At 40.4% G+C, this 13,116-nt stretch overlaps 1 protein-coding gene and 1 pseudogene across 7 annotated transcripts in view; both read right to left on the minus strand.

Annotated features, from left to right (window-relative positions):
* The window catches only part of NELL1 (neural EGFL like 1), a 1,034,396-nt gene that overhangs the window by 619,939 nt on the left and 401,341 nt on the right, over positions 1–13,116 (minus strand). The gene's annotated exons all lie outside the window — the stretch shown is intronic.
* Positions 6,770–7,293, minus strand: LOC121817569 (uncharacterized protein C11orf98-like; annotated as a pseudogene).

Below are 13,116 nucleotides of genomic sequence, written 5' to 3' on the forward strand. Positions count from 1 at the left end.
ACTATTTCCTTTTCTGGGTTGGGGAAAATTTCAACTATAATCTCACCAAAAATTTTTTTAAACCCTTTCTTTTTCTCTTTTTCTTCTGTGACACCTAAAACTTGAATGTTGGTGCATTTGATATTGTCCCAGAGGTCTCTGAGACTGTCTTCAGTCTTGCCATTCTTTTTTACTTTATTCTGCTCTTCAGAAGTTATTTCCATCAGTTTATCTTCCAGCTCACTGATTCGTTCTTCTGCTTCATATAGTCTGCTACTGATTCCTTCTAGAGTGTTTGTTTTTGTTTTCAGTAATTGTGTTTTGTCTCTGTATGTTTCTTTTTTAATTCTTCTAGGTCTTTCTTAGTTGATTCTTGCATTTTCTCCATTTTGTTTTCAAGGTTGTTGATCATCTTTACTATCATTATTCTGAATTCTTTTTCAGGTAGTTTGCCTATTTCTCTTCATTTACTTGGACTGCTGTGTTTCTAGTTTATTCCTTCACTGGTGTAGTATTTCTCTGCCTTTTCATTATTTTTATTTTTTTAAACTTATCGTGTTTGAGGTCTCCTTCTCCCAGGCTTCAAGTTTGAATTCTTTCTTCCTTTTGGTGTCTGCTCTCCTAAGTTTGGACCAGTGGTTTGTGTAAGCTAAATTTAGGGTAAGATTTGTACTGAGTTTTTGTTTGTTTTTTTTGTTTTTCCTCTGATGGGCAAGGCTGAGTGAGGTGGTAATCCAGTTCTGAAGACTGGATTTGTATTTTTGTTTGTTGTTTAGATGAGGCTTCCTGCACAGGGTGCTCCTGGTGATTGGGTTATGCCTGATCCTATATTCAAGTGGTTTCCTTTGTGTGAGTTCTCACTATTTGATACTCCCTAGGATTAGGCTAGGATCTTGCAGTCAGTGCTCCCACTCTTAAGGCTCAGAACTTGATCTCTGAAGCCAGTATCCTGTGTTTTCTTACCCTAAATTTCCTAAAGGCTTTTAATAGAGAATGATTGCAGTCTGATGGCTACTAAATGGCAGGTATTCCAAAAAGCTTACTTTTTAAAAATCCCCTGCTAGTGTTGAAACATTTCCTGCAGAGGTATAGGTTGGCAGCAGCCCTCGGTGGGGACATGGGCACTGGAAGCAGCAGTGATGGGAAATACACCTTGACATAAGTCCTCTTGGATGTTGCATAGACCCTGCAGACTCCAGGACTCGCCCTGAAGTCTTAACAGAGCAATTTGCATATTCCCTCTGAACCACAGTTTCTCCAGAGTGATTGTATGCTTTACAAAAAGTGAAGTGTGCCAATCACCCAGCCCACACCTGCTGAGAAATAAAGCTTGGTTTCCCTTGACTAATTGTTCTCTAAAGCCAGCTTAAAAGCTGAACTCAGTATATACTCAACATTCACATGTTAATGGCATATTATATTAGTGTTAATGTTAACTCTTTACAATTTTTTTCAGTAAAGTATAATTTATTTCTAGATTGAAAATAATTATTTACATTTTTATACCACAGTTAAATATAAACTCAGAGTAACAATGGAGGCAAGTAATTAGGCATCATTAGTCCTATCTTGTTGAAGTAGAAAATGAGCTTTAAAGTAGCTGATATATCAGGAGTTGGGGATTAAAATATACACACCACTATGCACAAAATAAACAATGAACAAGGACCTACTATAAAGCACAAGGAACTTTACTTAATATCCTGCAGTAACTTATAAAGGAAAAGAACCTGGAAATAATATATATGTATGTATATATATATATAACTAAATCTCTTTGATGTATACATAAAACTAACACAACATTGTAAATAAATTATACCTCAATTAAAAAAAAAAAGCCACAAAGCTGAGAGACTTACTGAGAACCACGCAGTGATACATCAATAATATAGTTTTCTGTCAGCTAGTTTAAGCCTTTTTACGCAAATGCCACCATTCTCTTCACTAGACTATGTCCAAATTATGATCAAAAGAGTCCTCTAAACTCTTTCAATGTAATATCACACTGTGGTTTGTTGATAGGTATGTAAAGGGGCCCAGCTATTTCATAAATAATGAACAACAAACAAAGTTGAAACAGAAAAGCTGGGCACCCATGGCAGGGAACACTGGCTTTAAAGCAAGAGCATTGATTACTGACCTCGACAGTTCCATTTTCCTCTCTCCTTTCATCATTTTGCTCACAACTGCATCCTTTTGAATTTTAAAGTCTATTATGAATTCATGCTGCAAAGAGGTTGTATAATGGCTTTGAAACTATATTAGGTCAGAGAAAAATTATTTTTTCTAATGACCCAAGGTAATATGAGGGATAAGTGTGTTAAGCTTTCAACATGAAAACACAGGTACAGCTGAATTTCCACTGAAATTGGGGGAACTGCTCACTCTTGTCTTTTTACCCAAGATTGACTATAAGGGCAAAAGAAGACCAAGACTGGCAAACACTATTGTCAGAGAAATTCCAGGGTCCAAGCAGACATAAAAGTTCCCTATTAGGTGTACACCAGATCCTTCTCAATGCTCATATCAAAAGGGGGTCAAGCCAGCAGGAGCAACAAATGCATGGTTCCAAGAGCACAAAGGTAACTGAAGCAGGGACAGAAGGGCAGGGCAAAAATTAGAGGACTACAGAGCTTTGACACACAAGGCCACATTCGCACACACCCACTTCATTCATATAAATCAATTCCTTCAAAAGGAATACAAAGATGAATCAGAAGATGTTTTTCAGCTCATACAAATAAGAAGGAAAAAATTAAAACAACCTAGTAGTCACAAATAGTGGACTGTTTTCATGACTTCTATCCTCATGATAGGATATTGGGCAACCATTCCCTTGATGTTCACAAAGAATCCTAAGAACATAGAGAAATGCCTTTGATGTGATGCCTAGTGTTTTTGAAAATGTGTAAATATTCACACAGTGATGTCAACTGCTTTTTTTTTTTTTTAAGGGGGTAAACAGAAAAAAAGCTGGAAGGAAATACATGAAAATATGTGTTACAATTTTAGGTTGGTGGGATTAAAAGCAAATTCTTTCTGATGCATATTTTATCTGTATTTTCCATTATATTTTAAGTAATCATGTGACTTCAGTATCAGTAAAAAATACTACACTACACACCTTTTACAGAACTACTAACATTTGTTGCATCCACTGAAACAGAGCTGAGCCCCTCTCTGAAGCAGACTTTCTATCATCTGGAGCCAAAGAAAGGTACATGCCAATGGAATTAGATTAATGGAGATCTCTGTAGGTTCAGAGGTGATCCCAGACTACCTTAGAGAATTCCTACCCTCCAATGTCATGTCTTTTAGAGAAGGATTTTCCTCTGTTATCCCCTGCATGGGGACTCAGTAAAGCCAAACATGCTATATTATTGCATCTTTTTGTTTTATACAATAAAAACTGACCCAGTTACAATGATGATGTTGGAGATTTTTAAGAGATCTTGGTACGGATCTTCCCCCGAATACTGGATTTTCCCCTATCTAGAAAATCATCCAGCAGTGGTAATTGTTTCTTTATGGGATTTTTAAAATAAAATTCTTTGGAAGGAATGATGCTAACGCTGAAACTCCAGTACTTTGGCCACCTCATGTGAAGAACTGACTCACTGGAAAAACTGATGCTGGGATGGACTGGGGGCAGGAGGAGAAGGGGACGACAGAGGAGGAGAAGGGGATGACAGAGGATGAGATGGCTGGATGGCATCACCAACTCGACAGACATAAGTTTGAGTGAACTCCGGGAGTTGGTGATGGACAGGGAGGCCCAGCGTGCTGCAATTCATGGGGTTGCAAAGAGTCGGACATGACTGAGCAACTGAACTGAACTGAAATGAAAGGCAGAGTGGGGTTCCCTTGTGGTGCTAGTGTTAAAGAACCGCCTGCCACTGCAAGAGATGTAAGAGACCCGGGTTAAATCGCTGGTTAGGGGAGATCCCCTGGAGGAGGGCATGACAACATACTCCCTTTTTCTTGCTGGAAAATGCCATGGACAGAGGAGCCTGGTGGACTACAGTCCATAGGGTCACAAAGAGTTAGACATGACTGAAACAACTTAGCACACATGCAAAGCCAGAGTAAATATGTGTAGAGTGGACTTTTGGACTCTGAGGGAGAGGGAGAGGGTGGGATGATTTGGGAGAATGCCATTGAAACATGTATACTATCATGTAAGAAACGAATCACCAGTCTATGTTCGATGCAGGATGCTTGGGACTGGTGCAGGGGGATGAGCCGGAGAGATGATGTGGGGTGGAAGGTGGGAAGGGGGTTCATGTTGGGGAGCTCATGTACACCTGTAGTGGATTCATGTCAATGTATGCCAAAATCAATACAGTATTGTAAAGTAAAATAAAGTAAAAATAAAAATTAAAAAATAACTAAATAAACAAATAAAAAACAAACAAACCTGAGGTTTCCAGAACATGCACCCTTCCCCATAAACTTAAGGCCTTCCATTCACCTCTGATGTCATCCCTGTCCCATCAGTTCTCACCCTACTCCTCCTTATCCCCTTGATCTTTTAACCCTTTCTCATCCTCTGTGTTACTCAAAATGGTTATTCTGAACAAGTCTTCTTACAGTCCACAAGTTAAGAAGTTTATTCCAGAGTGTGATCTCTTCACAGATGAAGTTTTGCTGCAAAAACCATAATGCTGATAGAGAAATGAACAAAAAAATCATCTAAAATAAGCAGTATACTTGGTGATTTCATTGACTTACATGCGGAAGTAAACTCCTTTCCCTGTCATAGACCAGTAACAAACATCTGCAGAACCGAATTAGTCCACACACCACACTTTGAGTTACATTGCTCTACCCCTTCCCACTGGCCTGCAAATTTTATTTCAGTAACAAATTCATGGGATAAAGTGAAACAGGTTAACAGATCAAGGAGAGTTAGGGAGGGACTAGAGTTTTCAGGGGAGAATTGTGTTAGAAAGTGACATATGAGTTGGTGAGAAGCAGCCAGCCAAGCAAAGATCTGGAAAATGAATTTCCATGTAGAGAAAATAGTTGGTATGAATATCCTCAGGTTGAATACGAAAGTTAAATAAAAATATAATTCAAAAATATACATGCACCCCCAATGTTCACTGCAGCACTATTTACAATAGCCAAGACATGGAAGCAACCTAAATGTCCATCAACAGAGGAATGGATAAAGAAATGCAGTGTATATATACACAATGGAATATTACTCAGCCATAAAAAAGAACAAAATAATGCCATTTGCACAGACATGGATGGACCTAGCAGTTATCTTACTTAGAAATAAAACAGATAGAGGAACACAAATATTATAGGATATCACTCACATGAAATCTAAAGTAAAAAAATTTATACAAATGAGCTTATTTACCAAACATAGATTTTAAGAACAAACAAACTTATTAAAGTGGAGACATGCAGGTAGGATGGATAAATTAGGAAACTGGGATTAATATATACACACTACTATATAAAAAATAGATGATCAACAAGGACTTTGTTGTTGTTCAGTTGCCAAGTCATGTCCAGCTCTTTGTAACCCCACAGACTTCAGCATGCCAGGCTTCCCTGTTCTTCACTATCTACTGAAGTTTGCTCAAACTCACGTCCATTGAGTCAGTGATGCCATCCAAACATCTTGTCCTCTGTTGCCCCCTTCTCCTCTTGCCCTCAATCTTTCCCAGCATCAGGGTCTTTTCTAATGAGTCAGCTCTTCATATCAGGTGGCCAAAGTCTTAGAACGTCGGTTTTACTACCAGCCCTAATGAATATTCAGGATTAATTTCCTTTAGGATTGACTGGTTTGATCTCCTTGCAGTCCAAGTGACTCTCTAGAGTCTTCTCCAGCACCACAGTTTGAAAGCATCTATTCTTCGGCACTCAGCTTTCTTTATGGTCCAACTCTCACCTCTATACATGACTACTGGAAAAACCATAGCTTTGACTAGACAGATCTTTGTGGGCAAACTAATGTCTCTGCTTTTGAATATGCTGTCTAGGTTGGTCATAACTTTCCTTCCAAGGAGTAAGCGTCTTTTAATTTCATGGCTGCAATCATCATCTGCAGTGAATTTGGAGCCCCCCAAAATGAAGTCTGACACTGTTTCCACTGTTGCCCCATCTATTTCCCATGAGTGATGGGACCAGATGCCATGATCATTGTTTTCTGAATGCTGAGCTTTAAGCCAACTTTCTCACTCTCCTCTTTCACTTTCATCAAGAGGCTTTTTAGTTCCTCTTCACTTTCTGCCATAAGGGTGGTGTCATCTGCATATCTGAGGTTATTGATATTTCTCCTGGCAATCTTGATTCCAGCTTGTGCTTCTTCCAGGCCAGTGTTTCTCATGATGTACTCTGCATATAAGTTAAATAAGCAGGGTGACAATATACAGCCTTGACGTACTCCTTTTCCTATTTGGAACCAGTCTGTTGTTTCATGTCCAGTTCTAACTGTTGCTTCCTGACCTGCATATAGGTTTCTCAAGAGGCAGGTCAGGTGGTCTGGTATTCTGATCTCTTTAAGAATAGTTTAAGCCAATAAGTTTAAAATAATTAATTTTATAGTACTCTATCTGTACCTAATATAGACCTATAGGTACACAATTTTAACATAGTCTTACTGCTATAAAGGATGTGTGCTTAGTCAGTCATGTCCAACTCTGTGATCCCATGGACAATAGCCCACCAGGCTCCTCTTTCCATGGGGATTCTCCAGGCAAGAATACTGGAGTGCATTACCATTTGCTCCTCCAATAGGCCATTAGGGAAGAGGAATACAGGGAGAATGAAAAGGAGTAAGGCTTTCTCCAAAATCATCTGAAATAAGCATCGGGTCCTCTTGGCTCCAGCTTGAGAATCTTCTGGTGGAAGGGGTGTGAGACACAGATTTAGCTCTTACCCTCAAGGCCCTCCATGTCTACATGCTGGGGGCTGTTTGTCCTCTTTTTGATTTGGGCTGTGGGTCACTAGGCCTGGTTGGCTTGAGAGGGGCTTCTGCTTCCATGGCTGCTTTCTCTTTCTGGGCAAGTCAGATCTGTGGCAGGAGCTTTCTGCATTTCTTCCCAGAGTAATGTTGGCACATGCACTGGGCGCCCACTACTTGAGGCGGCGCCGTGTCATCAGTCCTCTGCCTATCACACCTCCAATCACCCAGTGTCTCAGTTGCCACTCTCAGTTCAACACTTGACATTGCTTAAACAGCTTCTTCAGCTCTGTTCACGGCCAGTTGGTCTTCCCACCCGCAGCACCCAGAGCTGCACTATGGTTGTGTCGTGTAGGATGTGGAGTACTACAAATAATAAAATGCACCATAGTCTTTACTACAAACTCTATATAGCCAGTTGAGTTTCACAGGATACTTCTGTTGATTTTCTCTGAATTCTCGAATCCATAGCCATCCTGTGATTGCAACTGATGAAGAAGTAAAGTTCCAACAGGAATGTTGGTTCATATTCTTATTTAATGAGTAAGATAAAACAACAAAGACGTATTTCAAAACTTCATTCATTTTATGCTGAGAGATGTTTTTCCTGATTTGGAAAATAATTTTTAAATCCAAGAAGACTATTTCCTCTATTTTTTGTACTATTCACAAGGTAACTACTACACAAATGAAAAGCTATTGCATTTGGTCTATTATTAACACTCCCTTCATCACTGTGTTTAGTCTAGCTCAGGAATCAATAAACATATTCCGTGAACAGTCAGATATTTTAGGATTTGAATGCCATATATATCTGTATCAGATATTCTCCTCTGTGTGTGTGGTGTGTTTTTTTTTTGTTTTTTTTAGTTTGTTTGTTGTTATAACCTCATAAAAATATAAAAAGCATGCCTAGCTCTTTAGCCATGTAAAACCAGTCCTGGGCTGGTTTTGTTTCATGGTTTTGTTCTATGGTTTGTCAAATCCTGATCTAGACAATCAAGAAAACAATAAATCAAATACACTTTGATTTGTATCTTTTTTCAATTTCTGTGTTGTAACTACTTACAGCATGGCCAATTTCAAGTTACTGACATGATGGCAGTACCTGTGGAGTTGGGAAGAAAGGCACAATAGCATACCACTTGTCTTAGCCTGCTCAAGCTGTCGTAACAAAATGCCATAGACTGGGTGATGTGAACAACAAACTTATTTTTTCACATTTTCAGAAGCTGAGAAGTTGAAGACCAAGGTGCCAGCTGACTTGGTTTTTGGTAAGAGTTTTCGTGGTTTGCAGACAGCCCCCTTCTCTCCATGACCTCATGGGGCAGAGAGAGAGAGTGCTAGGTCTCTGCTGTCTTTTCATTTAAGGACAATAAGTACTTTAGCCACCTCATGCGAAGAGTTGACTCATTGGAAAAGACTCTGATGCTGGGAGGGATTGGGGGCAGTAGGAGAAAGGGACGACCGAGAATGAGATGGCTGGATGGCATCACGGACTCGATGGACATGAGTCTGAGTGAACTCCGGGAGATGGTGATGAACAGGGAGGTCTGGCGTGCTGCGATTCATGGGGTCGCAAAGAGTCGGACACGACCGAGCGACTGAACTGAACTGAACTGAACCTTACCCTATCAGGACCCCACCCTGATAACCTCATTAAATCTTAATTATGTCCTTCAGTTCAGTTCAGTTGCTCAGTCATGTCCGACTCTTTGCAACCCCATGAATTGCAGCACGCCAGGCCTCCCTGTCCATCACCAACTCCCGGAGTTCACTCACACTCTCGTCCATCCAGTCAGTGATGCCATCCAGCCATCTCATCCTCTGTCGTCCCCTTCTCCTCCTGCCCCCAATCTGTCCCAGCATCAGAGTCTTTTCCAATAAGTCAAGTCTTCACATGAGGTGGCCAAAGTATTGGAGTTTCAGCTTTAGCATCATTCCCTCCATAGAAATCCGAGGGCTGGGTGCAGGCTTCAGTGTATGAACTTGAGGACACATTTCAGTCCAAAGAACCATTACACAGCAATTCTATCACACAGATGGAAGATCATAGGCAACAATAGTAAAATATAGAAAAATAATTAGGAAATGATGAGTTTTCAGTATTCATTACCTTTGTTTTAATATAATTACTTAATTGTACATTTGCATTATTTAACATGGGCTATATGAAACTGGCTGTCAGGTTGCCTGAGAAGTTCATGACATGTTCTCACAAGCCATTCTGAGCAAATTCCAACCAGCCCCAGCACACCACTGCAAAAGCAAGTTAGTTCCAAAGCTGGTTCTAGAATCCATATATATATATTTTTAGAATCCATATTTTTGTTTAATCCAGTGTTCTTTCTTTGCCCTTCAGCAAGTTGCCAAGACAACCTTGTCAGTACATGTACTGCCTAACTAAGAATGCCGAAGAGACAACATTTAAAATCATAATAGAAGTTATCTAGATGTAAAAATATAGATTCACATATTAACACATCACTATCAAGATTAAAAAGAAATTTATGACAAGACAGTTTTCAGTAGGAAAACTGAAAAAAATTAACAAAAACAAAACTTTTGAAATAGAAAAAGGAAAAGACTACCTACAATGGAATGGCTGTTAAAATAAGCATAGAATCTCAAAACAGCAAGAGAAGTCAGTACATGAAGTGTTATGTTTAAAGGTTTGAGAGAAGATCGCTGTCAACAGGAATTGCTAGTTAAAATACACTATTATATTCTCAAAAAAAAAAAAAAGGAAATGCAATCAAACTATTGTGCCAAATAGGTTTGTTTTTTCTTTTGAATTTCCTCAAGCTTTAAAAGGTATGGAAACTAACAGATTTTAATCCACATTCTATAAATCCCTGACTTACTCATTATGCACAGAATTCCTGTACTAATTAACTCTTTGCTTTCTTGACTATCCAGAATATTCTTGACAATATTTTGATTAAGTATTAAAGAAGTATTATGGGACTTCCCTGGTGGTTCAGTGGGTAAGAATCCACCTGCCAATGCATAGGACACAAGTTTGATTCCTGGTCCAGAAAGATAGATCCCATATGCCTCAGGGAAACTAAATCCACATATGACAGCTACGGAAGTCCATGCCTCAAGCAGTGCTCCACAATAAGAGAAGCCACCTGAATGAGCAGCCCACATACACAACTAGAGATTTGCTGTTGTTCAGACTCTTGAGAGTCCCTTGCACTGCAAGGAGATCCAACCAGTCCATTCTAAAGGAGATCAGCCCTGGGATTTCTTTGGAAGGAATGATGCTAAAGCTGAAACTCCAGTACTTTGGCCACCTCATGCGAAGAGTTGACTCATTGGAAAAGACTCTGATGCTGGGAGGGATTGGGGGCAGGAGGAGAAGGGGACGACCAAGGATGAGATGGCTAGATGACACCACTGACTCAATGGACATGAGTCTGAGTGAACTCTGGGAGCTGGTGATAGACAGAGAGGCCTGGCGTGCTGCGATTCATGGGGTCGCAAAGAGTCGAACATGACTGAGCGACTGAACTGAACTGAACTCGCTAAGTCATGTCCAACTCTGCAACCCCATGAACTGCACCACGCCAGGCTTCCCCATCTTTCTCTGTCTCCGTGAGTTTGCTCAAACACATGTCCACTGAGTCAGCGATGCCATTCAATCGTCTCATCTTCTACTGCCCCCTTCTTCTCTTGCCCTCAGTCTTTCCCAGCATCAGGGTCTTTTTCAATGAATAGTTCCAACTAATAGAGAAAGCCCACACATAGCAATGATGACCCAGCACAACCAAAAATGAAGAAATAAATAAAGGTATTATAAACCAATATTTTCCCAAATACCTATGTATTGCAATCAATAGAGGACACATTATAAAACAACTGGGGGCTTCTCTTGTGGCTCAGATGACAAAGAATCTACCTGCAATGCAGGAGGTTCCACCCCTGGGTTAGGAAGAGCCCCTGGAGAAGGGTATTGCAACCCACTCCAGTATTCTTGCCTGAAGAATTACATGAACAGAGGAGCCTGATGGGCTACAGTCCATTGTATCGCAAAGAATCAGACATGACTGAGTGGCTAACACACACTATAAGACAATACACCCAACAAATGTAGTTGTATATCAGAATTTGGGAGGGATGGATCCCAAGAATCTCTATTTTTAACAATGCTGATGGTGACTCCAATATAACTAGGCCAGTATCTGCTGTCAGACAACATTTGAGAACTCTTAGTATAAACGAAAAAATTACTCTAAAGATCATGCAGTTCAGCAAGCTCAATATTTCCTATTCCTTTTCTGGGGGTCCTTTTCAATCTTATTTCTATCAAACTCTATACTAATATTTTGTTTCAGTCCTATGGGCAATATGAACAAAATGTAATTTCACTAGTTTTCTCATAAAAGTGAGTAAACCAAAACTGTAAGCACATGCTATTTCTCCAAACTCTTCCCAAACTTTCCTTTCTGTTTCCTTTGCAAATTCTTGAATTTCGTCATCTCCTTTATCAAATTTGCGTTTAGGAAAGGACTAGATAAACTTATTCACACTAACACAGAAACAACTAATATGGGGGCAAGTTCAATTTCGCTCTCTCAAATGCTAAATTCCATCTCATCAACAAATCCTATCAACGTCATGCTGTATCTATCCAAGAAGCCAACCACTTCTTGTGACTTTTTCCTCTAGAACTCTAATGAGGCCACCAGCCTCTTGTGCACAACTTTTATAATACCATCATAATGGATTTTCCTGGTTATGCCTTTGTCTGCCATCACTCTCTTCTCAATATACACCTCAGAATGACATTCGGAAGCTATAAATAAGTGTGTCATTCTTTTGCTGGAAGTTCTTCAATGGCTTCCTGTCTTATTCAGAATGAAATCTAAATTCCTTACTTACAGTGGTCTACAAGGATCCCACGTGATCCCCACATGTTCCATTACCACAGAACAACACCTTTCCTGACCAACCCATGTAAAACAGCACACACATGCTATATCCCCTCATCATTTCTCCCCGCTCAACTACATTTCTTTGTCAGAGCACTTGTTATTTGACACATTACATCTATTACTGTCAGTCTCCCCCACTAGAAAATAAGCATCATGAGAGCAGAAATTTGTGTTCCTTGATTTTGTTCCCTATAGTTTCCCAGTACCTGCCAGAGTGTCTGGTATGTGCTGCTGCTGCTGCTAAGTCGCTTCAGTTGTGCCTGATTCTGTGTGATCCCATAGACAGCAGCCCACCAGGCTCCTCTGTCCCTGGAATTCTCCAGGCAAGAATACTGGAGTGGTTTGCTATTTCCTTCTCCCTGGTATGTGCGTGCATGCTTAGTCACATCAGTTGTGTCCAACTCTCTGCGACCCCACAGACGGCAGCCCACCAGGCTCCTCTGTCCCTGGGATTCTTCAGGCAAGAATATTGGAGTGGGTTGTCATTTCCTTCTCCAAAGCATACATGCATGCTAAGTCACTTCAGTTGTGTCCAACTCTATGTGACCCTATGGACAGCAACCCACCAGGCTCCTCTGTCCACAGGATTCTCTGGACAAGAATAGTGGAGTAGGTTGCCATTTCCTTCTCCCAGGTATGTGCAGTAGTCATTAAATAATTGTTAAATATAAATGATTGAACAAGAGGTAGTTTTTGTCACCTTTTAACAGGCATTTCTCTCCACCAACTGCCTACTTGTTCTTCATCGACCCCAGATGGCCAGCCTTCAGCACACTGGATTCCTCTCAGTCATGCTGGCTTCATAATTTGTGGGGCCCAGTACAAAATGAAAACATGGGGCCCCATGTTCAACATTACTATTAAGAATTTCAAGATGGCAAGAGCAGAGCATTAAACCAAAGATGACGTCTTCCTAAAGGTAGGACGCCGTGTTTGCTCGCCCATGAAGCCAGACTCCTTTCAGTTCCCTGTATCTACCACACTTGCCCTTCTCCTGGCCCTGCAGGCTGCCTGACCCATTTTCCCTTCTCCCTAATATAGAGGTCCCAGCCTGTTCCTCAGTGAGGTATTCTGAACTCCCTGGGTTAGAGTAGACCCTCTTGCATTTCCATTGTGTATTACCTATTTCTTAACGCCTTCACATTGCTGATACACTGTGTTGATTTTGGTCTTCTCTGCTAGCAGGTAATGTAGCTCCTAATGTATTATGTAACTGCATTCCTACCACAGGACCTAGAAGCCAGTAGGTACCAATAAGTCTTTGTTAAACTG

The sequence above is a fragment of the Ovis aries genome, chromosome 21 (assembly GCF_016772045.2).
Source record: "Ovis aries strain OAR_USU_Benz2616 breed Rambouillet chromosome 21, ARS-UI_Ramb_v3.0, whole genome shotgun sequence".
Taxonomy (NCBI): Eukaryota; Metazoa; Chordata; class Mammalia; order Artiodactyla; family Bovidae; genus Ovis; species Ovis aries.